Source organism: Ursus arctos, unplaced genomic scaffold, assembly GCF_023065955.2.
Source record: "Ursus arctos isolate Adak ecotype North America unplaced genomic scaffold, UrsArc2.0 scaffold_5, whole genome shotgun sequence".
In the NCBI taxonomy this organism is placed as follows: domain Eukaryota; kingdom Metazoa; phylum Chordata; class Mammalia; order Carnivora; family Ursidae; genus Ursus; species Ursus arctos.
The window spans coordinates 39,753,961-39,768,146 of record NW_026623067.1 but is presented as its reverse complement, the minus strand read 5'-3'; the positions used below and the strand labels follow the sequence as shown (position 1 = coordinate 39,768,146).

The following is a 14,186-nucleotide window of genomic DNA, read 5'->3' as shown; positions in this document are numbered from 1 at the left end:
GTAGGAAGGCAAGGTGTGCGGTACATAACAATCTGTCAATAACAGGATAGGTGGATACATGGATGGATGAGTGGACAGAAATATGTATGGAAACAGTGCCTGGTATGTAACAGGTAGCCAATAGTGATGGACAGATGGAGGGATGGATGAATATCTAGGGAGCAAAGCACCTGGGATGAGACACGCACAAAATACAACTTAAAAGAAAAGCTGCCACAGTCCTTTGAAGTGGTACCTCTGGAACAACCGCATTTCATCACAAACCAACCAGCTGCCACCTAGCATCTGAAAGAAACAGTAACTGTAAATGAATCTTGCATCCACCTCTCCTGTTAACATTTAGGAGAAAATCAACCTACTAAAATATGTTCTCTCTTGTTTCCCACCTTCCTTTTACTTCCTGTAGTGGGGGTTTTAAAAGCCTGTTCTGCTGGTTCTTCTCTACCAGGGAAAGTATTTACTGCTCTAAAATGTTGACTCTTGCCAAATGCACACCAAAGACCACTACCTGGTTGTGTCATTTTTAATTATTATTTTTGTGCTGCTTCTTTTAGCGCCTAAGAAAGACTTTCCTCTGAGGTCCTCAGAGCTGACTCTGAAAATTTCACTGTCATTTATGACACAGGGGGGAAGGTAGGGAGGGAAGAGGCAGAAAGGGCAGGTTATATCACAAGCTAGAGAGAGTAAAAAAGATATCTGGGGGTCCTTGTAACAGCATACCGTTAAAGCGCCCTTCTATGGAAGCCTGGAGTATCGAAACAGTTTGCAGTAAAAAGCAAACTAACAGAGCTGCAACATAAATGTTTAACCTTGCATAGAACAGCTGGGTCTCGGAATGACAGCAAATGTCCCCATGTACCTCATTTTTGGGTCTGGCTTGTGTCATGGTGGATTCCCTGTATTTCTAGGGTTTCCTTAGAGTCACATCAGTAATGAAGCAATTCAGACTCCAAGAGGCCTTCTTCCCTTTGATCTCCTCTGATGAAGGTAAGAACAACTTTGAGTCTCTGGAAACTCAGTCCTCCGTGTTCCCAATTCAGGCCCAACAGCGCCATGTATCTATTCTAGCAATGGGGTGAATGAATGAACCTCTTCACCTCCCCACTGAGGGCCCCCTAGGTGGCAGGGACTATGGGAAGCAATGAGAATACATCACTGAACTAAACTGACCTAGTTCTCCTTCCCAACATGCAACCTGGGGCAGACACTCAAAGACACACACACACACACACACACACACACACACACACACACAATCATCATCTAAAATTCCATGGCAAGAACGTAAAAATGCACATGATGGCTAGAAAGGAATGCTGAACACCACCACCCCACCCCCCAGCCCTGCTACAGTCCTCGTGAAGCAGCGGGCCAGCCACATGCCAGGCCAGGCCAAAGGGTAAAGTGGCTTATCAGCTATAGAGAAAGAAAACACAGAGGCATTAAGGAATCCCCCAGTGCTGTGGAGATGGCTTTAGAGGTATATACAGATATCAGAATTTATCAAATTGTACAATTTGACACATGGCAGTTTCTGGGTACTAATTAAGAAGTTTAAAAAAAAAAAAAAAGAGGATTTCCCCCAAAGGTGCTACCTACTCTCATGATTTCCAAGATGATGAAGGATCCTATAGCTACAAACTAACAAAAATGACCTCCTACACCCAACATGCTGCCCAGCCATACTGCTCACAGCTTCACTCACTCATCCCAAAAGGATTTATTAAACACATACTATGGGCCAGTTCCTAACCACTTGCGTTCTCCATTATATTACAAACAAAACATCCATAACCAAGGTCTCCTGGAACTTGTAGCTTCCTACAAATGCACACTCAAGTAGGAAAGATAGGTGCTGGGGCGCCTGGGTGGCGCAGTCGTTAAGCGTCTGCCTTCGGCTCAAGGGTGTGATCCCGGCGTTCTGGGATCGAGCCCCACATCAGGCTTCTGCGCTAGGAGCCTGCTTCTCCCGCTCCCACTCCCCCTGCTTGTGTTCCCTCTCTCGCTGGCTCTCTCTCTCTGTCAAATAAATAAATAATAAAATCTTAAAAAAAAAAAAGAAAAGAAAAAGAAAAAGAAAAAGAAAAAAAAGAAAAGAAAAGAAAAGATAGGTGCTGTCTACACACTCAGAATGACTGGCAACATTCCCAAACAGGGAGTTAAGGCTAAGTCCGAAGGATTTTCAACATCGTGATAAACAGGTTTATTGAAAGCTCACTATCTGTCCAGCCCCTAAGTGCTTTAAAGATATCATTTCATTCTCCCAAAATCCCTTTGACGTAGGTACTACTTTTTAAATCTTAAACAGTAAATTTTAAACACTACTGTTTAAAACCCTTTTACAAATAGGAGAATTGTCATTAAGTGACGGTACCAAGCTATAAACCTAAGAACCTGACTCTAGACTCCCACAATTTTAAAATCTAAGCTATACCACCATAAGGATAATTTGTCCATTAATTGCCCTAAAAAGCTACTGTACAGTCAGAATGATTCTTCCAGTCCGAACTCTGCTGAGCACAATCTCTGACCCTCTGCAGCTTGACTAAGGCAAGTATGAGAAGCGACGGAGGTCAAAGGTTTCAGAGCAGCAAGCCTCTGCAAAAGCGAGACTGCCTCTGACATCTCTCGGTGGGAAGGGAAGGGCTCAGTGTCATGAAATTTCAATGGGATGAGGAAAGACAACAGCTTGATTCCATGCCTGCAAGCAGGGCGTACCCAGGGCTTCTGCCTGGTAAACTTTTCTGTTCTCTTGGTCTTTTAAGACACAAGGAAGACACACACACTTCCAGGGCAAGATCACTACTATGATAATGACAGAGTCCAGGGGAACCTTGAGTCCTCCTCTGAATCAAAGAACCTTTGTACCATTCCCCATCCGGACACTCAACCAGATCATGTAAAAAATCAATCCAACTACTGACAATTGACAGTGTAAGGAGCCAAAATGCATCATCCTTCAAGAATTCATGTGAGAAGTGAGGAAAAAGCCCTGTGGTTCCAAGGGATAGGCATATTAATAGCACGACCCCCATCATTAGTACCATCTAGGGAAAAATAAAATAAAATATATCTGCTCCTAGACAGCCTCCATAAAGAAACCCAACTCTTAATTTCATGAGATACAAGGATGGTTTTAAGAATCTAGATCTTGGGGCGCCTGGGTGGCACAGCGGTTAAAGCGTCTGCCTTCGGCTCAGGGCGTGATCCCGGTGTTCTGGGATCGAGCCCCACATCAGGCTCCTCCACTATGGGCCTGCTTCTTCCTCTCCCACTCCTCCTGCTTGTGTTCCCTCTCTCGCTGGCTGTCTCTATCTCTGTCAAATAAATAAATAAACTCTTAAAAAAAAAAAAAAAAAGAATCTAGATCTTGCCACGCTGGCTTTGTTTCCCAAGAAAGCCTTTCACCTTGGCCACCAGACACATTTGTAAAGAGGAGTCTGCCAATGCCTCTGCAGAGGGCTGGTCCCGTGTCCCCAGAGGACAAAGAGCTCCGCTCGACAACACCCACTAACACCTGTGAACACTCCACAACTCCTCAAAGGCGAAATAATTCCCATTTGAGAACTGCCTCTTCCAAACTGGCTGCTCAGAACCCCTACCTGGTAAACCATCCCCTAATGCTTCGCCTTACTGCTTACCTCCCACATAAGGCCCTTTCCTCATTATCATTTCTCTGCACAGCATTGCATGCCTCTTCAGAGAAAACAAATATAATCCTCTGGAGCACTTTTCATTGCTTTATCAAGCTCTGGAGAGAGGACAGCCGGCAAATCCAAATTTCTGCTAGAATACAGTTTAACTTCTATCTTCTTGGCCAAAGTGAACCATCTTTCCAAAGTTGAGGAGGGGTTGTATGCCTATGTACAACAAGCCCTAGAAATATACAGACCCAAGGAACAATCTACCATGACTCAGGCAGGCAAATCTCCTCCCCTCTCTGGACCTCAGTCTGATGAAGAACAGGAAAGGAACTGGGGCTGCCACAGAGAAGTCTGGGAATCAGGTACATATGGTGATGTCAGGGGGCAGGACTGGAGAGATCAGTAACACAGACAAACACATCATTTCATCTGGAAGGCTAAGGGGGCCAGAAACCTTGGCAAGACCCACAGGACACAGAGGAGCTAGGAATGGATTCTCAGAAGAAGTAAAGGAAGCCTAGAGAACATCCAGTCAATGAAGGTAGAAAAAGAGTCCCAAGAAAGGAGAGGAATGCTAAGAACAATCTGGTTTAATTAATTAGATTGTTCCGGGGACTATGAGACAGTAGGTTCAAGAGAGAACTAGGGGCAAAAGCCAGATTTCCGGGCTTTTGGGGATAAAGCGAAAAAGACAGCAAATACAGAATATTCTTTTAAGTAATCTAGCTATGAAAGAGGCAGCAATCACAGGATGGCACGTAAACGGGAAAAGTACAAAGGGAAGTTTTGTTGGGATTGCCTTCCCCCCACCCCCGCCTCCTTGTTTTAAAAGTAATAAAGACTTCAGCACGTTTGCAGACAAAAAGGAAAATATACCACTGACAGAGTGGTCTAATGGTGCCCTCACCAGGGAATGAGGCTCTGGGGCATTAAATTAGTGGAACAAGGGCTCAGAGGCAGGAGGGCTACAACTAAGAGGACAAGCATAAAAAGGGCCAGTGGGTTAGCCTTGGGGAGGAGGGGAACTGCTTCTTCTACTGCGTAACTTATGTCGGGGACAGTTCCTTTTTCTCTCCACCCATACAGCACAAGATACTAAAAAACCACAGGATGGGTAATATGTGACAATGGACATACACCTTCCCAAGCACCTTTCCTCTCTGTGGAAGACCAGTCAGTACACATGTAAGCGCTCTGGGAGGGGAGGGACAAAAGGCATGGCTGCTGCTGCCTTATTTGTTCTAAAGTCTTTTGGGTCTGGGTTATTGTTTTTGACTGTTTATGTTGGGTATTTTTTTGATATGAGAACCTGTCTCATCCAAGAGTGAGAAATACTAGAGAGAGGACAAAGTCCAACCCACTTCACCATGAAAACCTACTTCAATTGCCTTAGCTAAGGTCAAAAGTATTCGGTCTTCTCAATGGTTTCAATCTACCAAGACCTTTTTCCGAAAACTGTAGGCTTTCATTCCCAACCCTTTGCCCCCTTTTAAGCTGTTATTTGTGGCTCAGAAAAGATGGTAATAACCCCCCCTTTATTTTAGATCAAGTTCGAGCTTGGGATGGAATTGTCATGGAACTGATAAACAGCACAGCAGAGACCGTCAGTCAAGATCAACTGAATCACCACCTCCACTTTAAAAAGAATTTGGGGCAAAGATGACTAGTTGCTCCTGGGATCTTTAACACCAACATTCATCCTCCCACAGCCACTACTTAGTAAAGCCGAGAAACCAAACAGGAGGGAAGGAAAGACTGCATGATCCATGCATCAGAAGCCTGTCAGTTAATTCCTACAAGCCATGCCTGGACTATAGCGAGGGAGCAGGCTCCTGTTCTAAATAGCTTCCAACCCTGTAGCCTGCTCTAGAGAAACCCAGTGCAGAAAATCAGAAAGAGAATCTTATGTTAGGGCTCAGATGTTCAAAACTAAAGTAATTCTTTGCCCTGAAGAATCCAGGGCAGTCAGGCTTTCACACGGCGCTCACCTGGGCAGCATCTACACCATCTATACAAGACAGACTTGCACACTTTCCTCTAACAATATATCAAGTGAGAAGTACCTGTCCTTTACTGATGAACCAAGGCCTGAGAACCACCCAGAGTGACAGTGTGATCACAGACAATATAGAAAAATAGAAAGAGAGTAAAGAGGGGAAACATAATTGAGAAAACCACAAAGCCACACATGATATTTACTTCCAATAAGCTTTTACTTTGTCCAAGGTTCTATGGTCTCAAATGTAAAGAACCCCAAGGACAGAGATGGCCACCTAGTCCTATAATCTCCCATTACCAAGAGAATGCTGACCAACAGCTGAGGGAGCAGCTGATTCACAGCCCAGGTAAACCAAAACTAGTGTCTACAGTGACTTACAGTTCAAGTAAGGTGGCTGAGAAGGTCAATGTTTCACAGCAGAACTAAACAATCCCAGGTCTCACTGTTAGCAGAAATCCCTTCTCCAACTGGAGTTCAAAATTCCTTCCTCCCAGATCGCTCCCTGTCACCAGTGAAAGCTTCCCCACCTCCAGACACTGCCGTTCAGCTGGAATGAACAACTTTATATGGAGCCCCTCCCAGGCGCAGGCCCTACCATACATTAGAACAAACCCAGCCCAGGCCCCACCTTCATGGGGCTTACACAGCCCTGCTTCTTCTGCTGTGAATCAGAGGGTTCCTGAGCTCACACACCACTGAATTCCCAGCACTGAGCATTTGCTCTTGCTGTTCTCTCCACGGATAATGTTCAGCTTCCCCATCTCTGCCGGTCCAGATGGGCCAAATTTTCAAATGCCATCTCCTCCGTGAAGTCCTCCTCTATCTCATACCAGCCTGCCTGTAGCATCTCCTTCGACCCATACAAAGCAGGTGCCACTTCCCTCCTTTGGACCTCTTCATGACACTCTGTGCCATTTAATGTCAGTTAAAATGTTGCTGTCCTTTGCTGAAACCACTGTGACCTGGGCAAGGATAGCCTCTCCAAGGCTGGGTTTCATTACCTTTAAAACAAGGAGAGAAGAATAGCTAATAATAAGAGGAAAAATAGCCACCTTTTACTGAGGTGTTACTATCCAGCAGAGGAATGCTTATGAACATTACCTCATTTGCTTCTCAAAATCCTAGGAGGTAAATAGGAACTGTGAACCCCACTTCACAGATGAGAAAAACAAAGGTCAGAGAGGCTGAATAATTTGCCGCAGGTCCAGAGACACCAAGCCAAAAGGCAGAGATTCTCATTCTGGAAGTCCTACATCTGGGCCCTCTCTCAATCACTATTCCCTACTGCCCTGCTTCCTTCAGCTTCCTACCTACCTCACAGAATTGTTCTGAGATAATAAGTGAGAAATCCTTAGCATGTGGGCTGGTTCTGGGTCTTTCTGTCCCCATGGTAACCTCCTTTAAGGGAAAGCTACTGACATATGTGTATGCTTTAATCATACTAATCAACAGATAATGAAGGAGGGAATGAAATGAGAAGAATGAAGGACATCTGCTGAACTACCAAAAGAAGAGAACAAAGTGTCTTATAAGTGGTTACTTCACATCCTATACACAGGATCTCACAGGACAGCATAAAATGTAGCCTCTTCTGCCTAAAGTCTTTGGGACCATGTGCAGTCTTCACTCAGGGTACCAAGGGGAAGACGTGGGGGAGGTCAGAGTCACAGCTGCAAGCGAGCAGGGAAGACACAGCACATCGCAGAGCATCAGGCCCAGTTCTGCAGCCCTCACTAGGACAAAATCCCCCCAGAGGGCAATCCCATCCAAATCCTCTTTGCGAGAGTAAAGACGGTCAAAGAGACTAATCCTCAAAAGGACCTGAAATTCTGGCTTGCCTGTGCCACACCGAAGGACAGCCTCCTGGAAGGAAGCAAGAAGACGGGCATGAACACGGCCTGCCACACCCTACTCTGTGCTGACCTGTCCTGCCTTCAGACACGCACTGCAGCTCCTGCCCAAGCGGGGGCACTACCTCAGCCACGTGACTCCGGGCAGGTCACTGGCCCATCCCAGCCTCAGTATTCCCATCTGGGAAATCCGTTAATAGCAGAGCCACCTCCACAGGGGTAGTAGGAAGAGCAAACAGATAATCCACGGAGCCAGTGTTTAGCATGTAAGGAGCACCTGATTGGTGGCAGCTATAAAGGTGGGCAGGTAATGGGGATCCAGAAGGACTTAAACGCTGCAGTGCACAGTCTGTCCTTTTCATGTACGGTTGCTTGGCCCCATGAACTCCAAGCAGCCAGGGCTTAGGTGGCCAACTGCACTTGGAACACAGACTACCTCTTTGACAGTAAGAATTCAGAATGCAGTTGGTCTTAGAGGTGAGGAAAAGGCTTTGTGGGTAGGGTGGGGGTAGGGAAACAAAAATGGGGAAAATACCAACAAGGAAACGGAAGAAAAGGACGCCTAATCAGCTCCCAACAGGTCAAGAGCTGTGCTGTGGCAAGCCCAGACTGGGGAGTTGGGGTGGGGGAGCAACAGATCCCTATGCAGACTCAGCGCTTAGTCCAGCCTATCAAGAAAAGAGACCTGAGGGTCAGTCTTGTCCCTGAAGCCGACATGGCAAATATCAGCCAGACAGAAGACCGGGCCGCCAGCAAGTGGGACATCCGCCAGGGCTGACACTAGGTTGCCTTGGCTAGTTTTAGTACTCAGAAACTGAAATGTCTCTGGACATAAACAGTACACACAGAAGTCTCTTCCTTTTCTAAAAATACACGTCTGCAGTTAGGCAATGAAAAGGCCATCTAGAACACAAAACAAAGCCAGCCACCACAGATGGAGGAAAAGCATTTCCTTGATCAACAGCAAAGGGTGAGAAGTTAGCCTTCAGCCCAGAAGCCGACTCCTGTCTCTGAAACAACTTGGCACAGAGAAGCTCTGTGATTGACAGAGACTGGACCTGACTCCCACGTTGTCTGCTTGCTATTCTCATTTAACTTCTCTCAGCCTCCATTGCCTCATCTGCAAAGTGGGACGGCTAACAGTATCTACCTGGTTGGGTTCTTTAAGGACTAGAAATGATGACTGCCAAGCACCTAAAACAGCTGCTGGCACAGAGCAGGCCACCAGTGCACAGTAGCTCTGTTATTCCTCCGATCCCCGAGTCTGCTGCTCCCTCCCCTTTCCTCCTTCTCTCATCTCTGAAACAACCCAGCCAAGGAAGACACAGCCGGATTTTCCCTGCTCCCCTGGCAGCTTCCTCAAGAGCTGCAGCTCCTGAACGACACTGCTAGTGCTTGTTCTGGGCAGCAACACGAGGGCCAAAACATCAGGAGGCTGCTTGTTAGTGAATGGAGCAGAGGAGCAGGAAGCAATGTCCCTGTAGGCCTCACGGAAGGGCTTTTCTACACACCCCAGCCTCAGCCAAAGCTCAGCAGGGGTCAGAGGGACAATTCAGAGAGGTCTCTGAGGAAAGGAGGCTACAATCATCTAAAGGGTCTCCTTCTGGAGTTCACAGACAAGGAGCTTTGCAAGGTCCTGAACCCTGAAAAAGTGAGTATGATTTGGATGAACATGAATTTTCTTGGGAGACAGTCCAGAACAATCATCAGAATTCTCAACAAAGTCTGTGACACTTACCTAAAAAAAAAAAGCTTTAAAACAACCCTTGTTTTAAGGGAAAACAAGAATCTCTGAAAACAAGTAACATAAAACAATCTCTCATTTTTAGCTCACAGATACTGACACCAGGTGCTTTCCCATGTGTTAGCTAGCTTAGCCCCTAAAATAGTGGAAGGAGACAGCATCCCCAGACTAGGAAACAGGCTCAGAGGAGGCTGCCACTTACCAAGGCCCCTTAACTAGCAAACGGCAGAGCCAGGACTCAACCCCTAGAACGTCTGAGGCCAGAACTCAGGATCCTAATCACCACATCAGTGTCACCTTCTCCAGGCCAACCTTTAGGTCTTATAAACTAGAAGGACAGGCAACAGGGAAGTAGAGTGGGAGGAGAAACTACTTGTCATCTTGGAGTTCAACAGTCTTTCCACTGTACCCATAGTGGCCCATATCTTTACACATTGAGATTAAGAACTTTTCTAGGTATTAGAAAAAAAAAAATCAGAAGTCATAACAGTATATAAAAAGCTGGAGTGTGTGATTTCTGTACCAAAGGCCTTAATTTCCTGGCTGGAAAAATGGAGATTATACATTACTAATCGATGCATGTCCAGCACATTGTAAGCATTCAATGAATGGTAGGCACAACTGTCAATATTACAATCTGATGAGATAGCATGTTTGGCAATCTAAGGTGCACTCTTGATGCTGATGAACCCCACACTGTCTGCTTCCATGAGCCCGTCTCCCTGCATCCTGAACTCCGCTCAGATGCTGGTGAGAGACAGGCCTCAATCTGGCTCCCAGGAGTGATCACTGTTCCCCCCACCCCCCACCCCAGCTGCAAGCTCAGGAAGCCAGCAGCAGCAGCCAGCAAGACTTGGGAGCAAGCCCAGGTCCCAGAGCCAACTATCCGACGTCATCCAAGGTGCCGAGAGGTCTTGGAAACCTCCAGGGTGATTACAGGAGGTAAGGAATATTCATGGCAAGCTCCTCCAGATGCAGAGAAACAAAACAAAAAGAAGTTTCAGAAGTTATCAAAGTTAAGCAGGTCCACGTCTGAGCCTCATAAGACAAAAGATGCCAACTCCAGGGTTTTGGCAGACCAGGGTGTGGAGGACAAAGGTTTGGGTGACCTTAATCTCAAAGCCTCTTTATCCCTACAAAAAATTCATCTAACTGATGGGATTCTTCAAGGAAGGTCATTTTGTCCCACTCTTCACAGCCAGAATACACGATCTATCAAGTCTCCACACGTAAATGGCACCTGTTATTGTTAACAGTTGTTTTATGTATTAAATAATTTTACTATGTACTTATTAGCCCTTTCCATATATTATTTCATCTGACCCTCAAAATGAAATTTTGAAACTGTCATCCCATTTTACAGATGGGAAATTGACCTCAGAAAGGTTAAGTAGCCCATCCAAGGTAACAAGGCTGGTAGGTGACAACAATTTCTAAATGCCATTCTCTGAACTACCATGTGTGTACAGATAAAATACAGGGTTCCATTCACAGGGCCTCTGGACACCTTTTTCTCCTAGTCCTTCCAGAAACATATGAACTTATTCCATTCTATCCTAATCCAAAAGACTTCTTTTAGATTTTGCAGAGTACTGAGCTCAAGATAAACTCCACTAATGGGAGGGTCACCTATAATCAGAAATATACCAGACAAAGGCATAAATGACACAAGTTAATATCCTACATGCCAGGTGAGAAATTAACAGTAAGGGGAAGGGGAATATGACCACAAACCTTCTGTCTCACACACTCACCATGCCCAGAACATTCCACACTCCTGTGTACAAAAACAATTTCAAGAGAAGAGGTCTTCTCACAAGACAATGAAGTTCTGGAAATGTTAGTGGATTATCTGTAGAACAAGAAAAGGTGACCACAGAAGAATGCAGGAAAAACATCACTTGGAAAAAAAGCAAACTCCTAACACCCTGCAAGTGTTCTCCATTAGATTTCCCAAAGCAAGTCATGGCTTTGGAACCAACCCGTTAACACAAATCAAAATAATCTGAACCAAATGTTCCCATTTAAAGGCCCTTTCCCCCCTGAAGAGTTGTACAATGTTCTACAAGGGGAAATGCACTCTCACACACCAGGCCACCTCACTCCGGTAATTACCACCAGACTTGAGGCTTCAGGGGCTCTGACCAAGCCAGCAAGTCTATGAACCCCAAAACCAAGAGCAGAGATCACAAGGGGGGTGGGGAGAGGTAGACACAATGAATGTGGGAAATTTTGCAACAGGACCTCCCTGTGGAAATGAAACACACTCTCTCTCTGTCTCTCTCTCTCTCTGGATTTTTGTTCCTAGAAGTCTTCCTTTATCAGGACTCACCACACTACTCCACTTGCCTCCACCCTCTTCCATTGGCCACCTCCTTCACTCCAGCCGGAGGATCTGTCACTTAGCAACTACTCTCCAACAAAAATATGAAGCCAAGATGAAGTCAGGCTTTTGACATCTCTTGCTCCCTAGCATTCATGGGATAAGTTTCAGGTAGAGCCAACAAATCTACAGGTTCCTTCAGACCTGGGTTCAGATCAAAAGGAGGGCTGCAGAGGGAACTTCACTCAGTGTCACTAGTCACCCTGGCACACTCTGGCCCGGGCAAAGGGTTCTTATTCATCTTCAAGGATGCAATGACTCGATACACTGCAGGAAGCACAGCCTCCACCAGCTCTCATCCAAGCTTTCCTCAATTATGCTTGAAGCGTGCTGGTACTGATGTCCTGCATTTGGGCCAATACTTCTTCTGGTGTAGACCACTGGCTGAGCACCACAATAACTGACTCCTGCCATCACCGCCTCAGAGACCTTCACCTAAAGTCAGTCCCTCCCTATCACCTAGGATTTGTTTCTTTCCTGGTTATTTTTATGACTTATTTTGTCTCGTTGATTCCTTTTTTGTCTGCCTCCACGAACCCAGGGACCTGATTACAGTTTATCCTCAGCCCAGAAGCTGACCAGAGAAGGCTGACAATTACTATTTATTGTATGGATGGGTTAAGATGCTTAAAGGCAAATCATGTAGAGGCCCTTACAGATTCTTAAGTGGGAAGAGACATAGTCTAACATTACTAACTTCCCTAAATAACCTGTTACTGATCCAGTTTTCATAAACTTATAAACTCTCTTATCTTTTCACACTAGGGAAAATAAATGTCCTAGGGAAAATAAATGAATTACATGTATTTACTGTGTGGAAGTAATACTTCTTTTATGTTCCTCAATTACCTCTATTGAACCTTTCTTCAGAGGGGAGGGGGAGAAATAAAACAGGCAGATAGTGAAGGTGTGGCTAATCCAACTATTATTCTAGGATTTTGTCAGCAAGCCTATGCTTATTACCACAGCCATTCCCTGACAATTTCATCTGCACTTACAGATGGGGCACATACATGGAGACTTGGACAAGAAGGCTAAGTGAAACTCCTCAGAAGTCTTTTCTGATGACTGTTGGACAACTAAGACCACGTAACACCAATGCAACTACCACTTATCCTGGGGTTTTCCCATCTGTCTACACAGGAATCTTATAACTATTTGAAATTCTTATCCATTGACTTGTGTACAGTCTCCCTTTTCTGTAAGAATCTAAGTTTCGTTTAAGAGGAAAACCTTTTCTGTTTTGTTCATAAGCTCCTCCAACATGTTAAGACCCCATTAAACAACTGTCAAAAGATCTTACAGTAACTAAGCACTTTGAGAAGTTGCCTAGACTTTTGGACAAAGAAATCTGTTCCCTTGTAGAAGAAAAAATAATCTATGGATTATTCCTTCATGATGAGGTAACGCTTTGCCAGCCACTCCCCATCATATATATATACACGCACATGGCTCTGAGTAAACACAGTTCAGGTTCCACCCAAAAACTGCTTAAGGTTCACCTTTTGAGCATCTGCAAATTCATAAATCACAAGGGACTCAAAAAACTGTTCAGGCCCTGAAAGAGCCTTTTTAGCAAGAGTAGAGTCAGTACTTTTGTGGCAGCTTATACTGTCCAAAGATGGTCAAACTAGTACAGCCCATTTCACCTGTTATTCTTACAATGAATGAGACACAGACACTTCTCCATCAAGCAGTAGGGCCTCTGTCCCCCTCTCCTTAAACCCAATGGGATATTGCAAGAGGCTCAACCACAGTGGCAGAAGTGCCACTGCATGACTTCAGAAGCTGGGTCATAAGAGGCACTATGGCATCTCTCTGGTATGCACCACCCCACACCCAACCCCCTGCCCAGGCAAAGGACTTTGGAGCCCACAGCCACCTTGTGGAGGTGAAGCCACCATGCTGGAGACACCATATGGAGAGACCATATAAAGAGAAGACCAGCTCCTCCCACTTAGACAGCTCTTTTAGTCCTCTGAGCCCAGATACCAGACAGGTGAGTGAGCAAGGATTCAGATGATCCCAGCCCCCAGCCCTCAAGTTCCCTCAATGCCACATGGAGTAGAAACAAGCTACTCTGATGAGTCCTGCCCACACTGCAGATCAGTCAGGAAAATCAGCATGGTTGGAAAACCACGAAGTTTGGAGTTGTTTGCTTTGGAGGCAGAGTAGCTGGCACAGCGGACAGCATCGGTAGTAACAGTCCCTCACCTGCACTTCCATGGCCATGTCCTATGGGATGGGGTCTCATTCCATGAGCAACTGGAGGGTGAAGTGTAAAAAAACCCCAAATCTCCAAGCCAAGTAATGTCATAAAACAAGTAGAAAAGATACAAAACCACAAAGCACAAAAGTTTTTCCAAGGTCTCCAGTCTGAGCTCTTTGGGCTTTGAAGCAGTCTGGCTCTCAGACCAGCTGCCACCTTCTCCCTTCAACCGTCCATATCTTTGGCACCAACAGAGACTACAAAATGAGAACATTTCCCTGATGAACAAATTCTTCTTACCACCTCGTTTACTCTCAGGAAACCCTCATTCCAGAACGCTTTTGTTTTGAATAAGCC

General features: G+C 45.5%; 1 protein-coding gene across 4 annotated transcripts in view; it reads right to left on the bottom strand.

The window, feature by feature from the left end:
- Positions 1–14,186, bottom strand: part of ARHGAP26 (Rho GTPase activating protein 26) — a 414,131-nt gene that overhangs the window by 334,112 nt on the left and 65,833 nt on the right. The gene's annotated exons all lie outside the window — the stretch shown is intronic.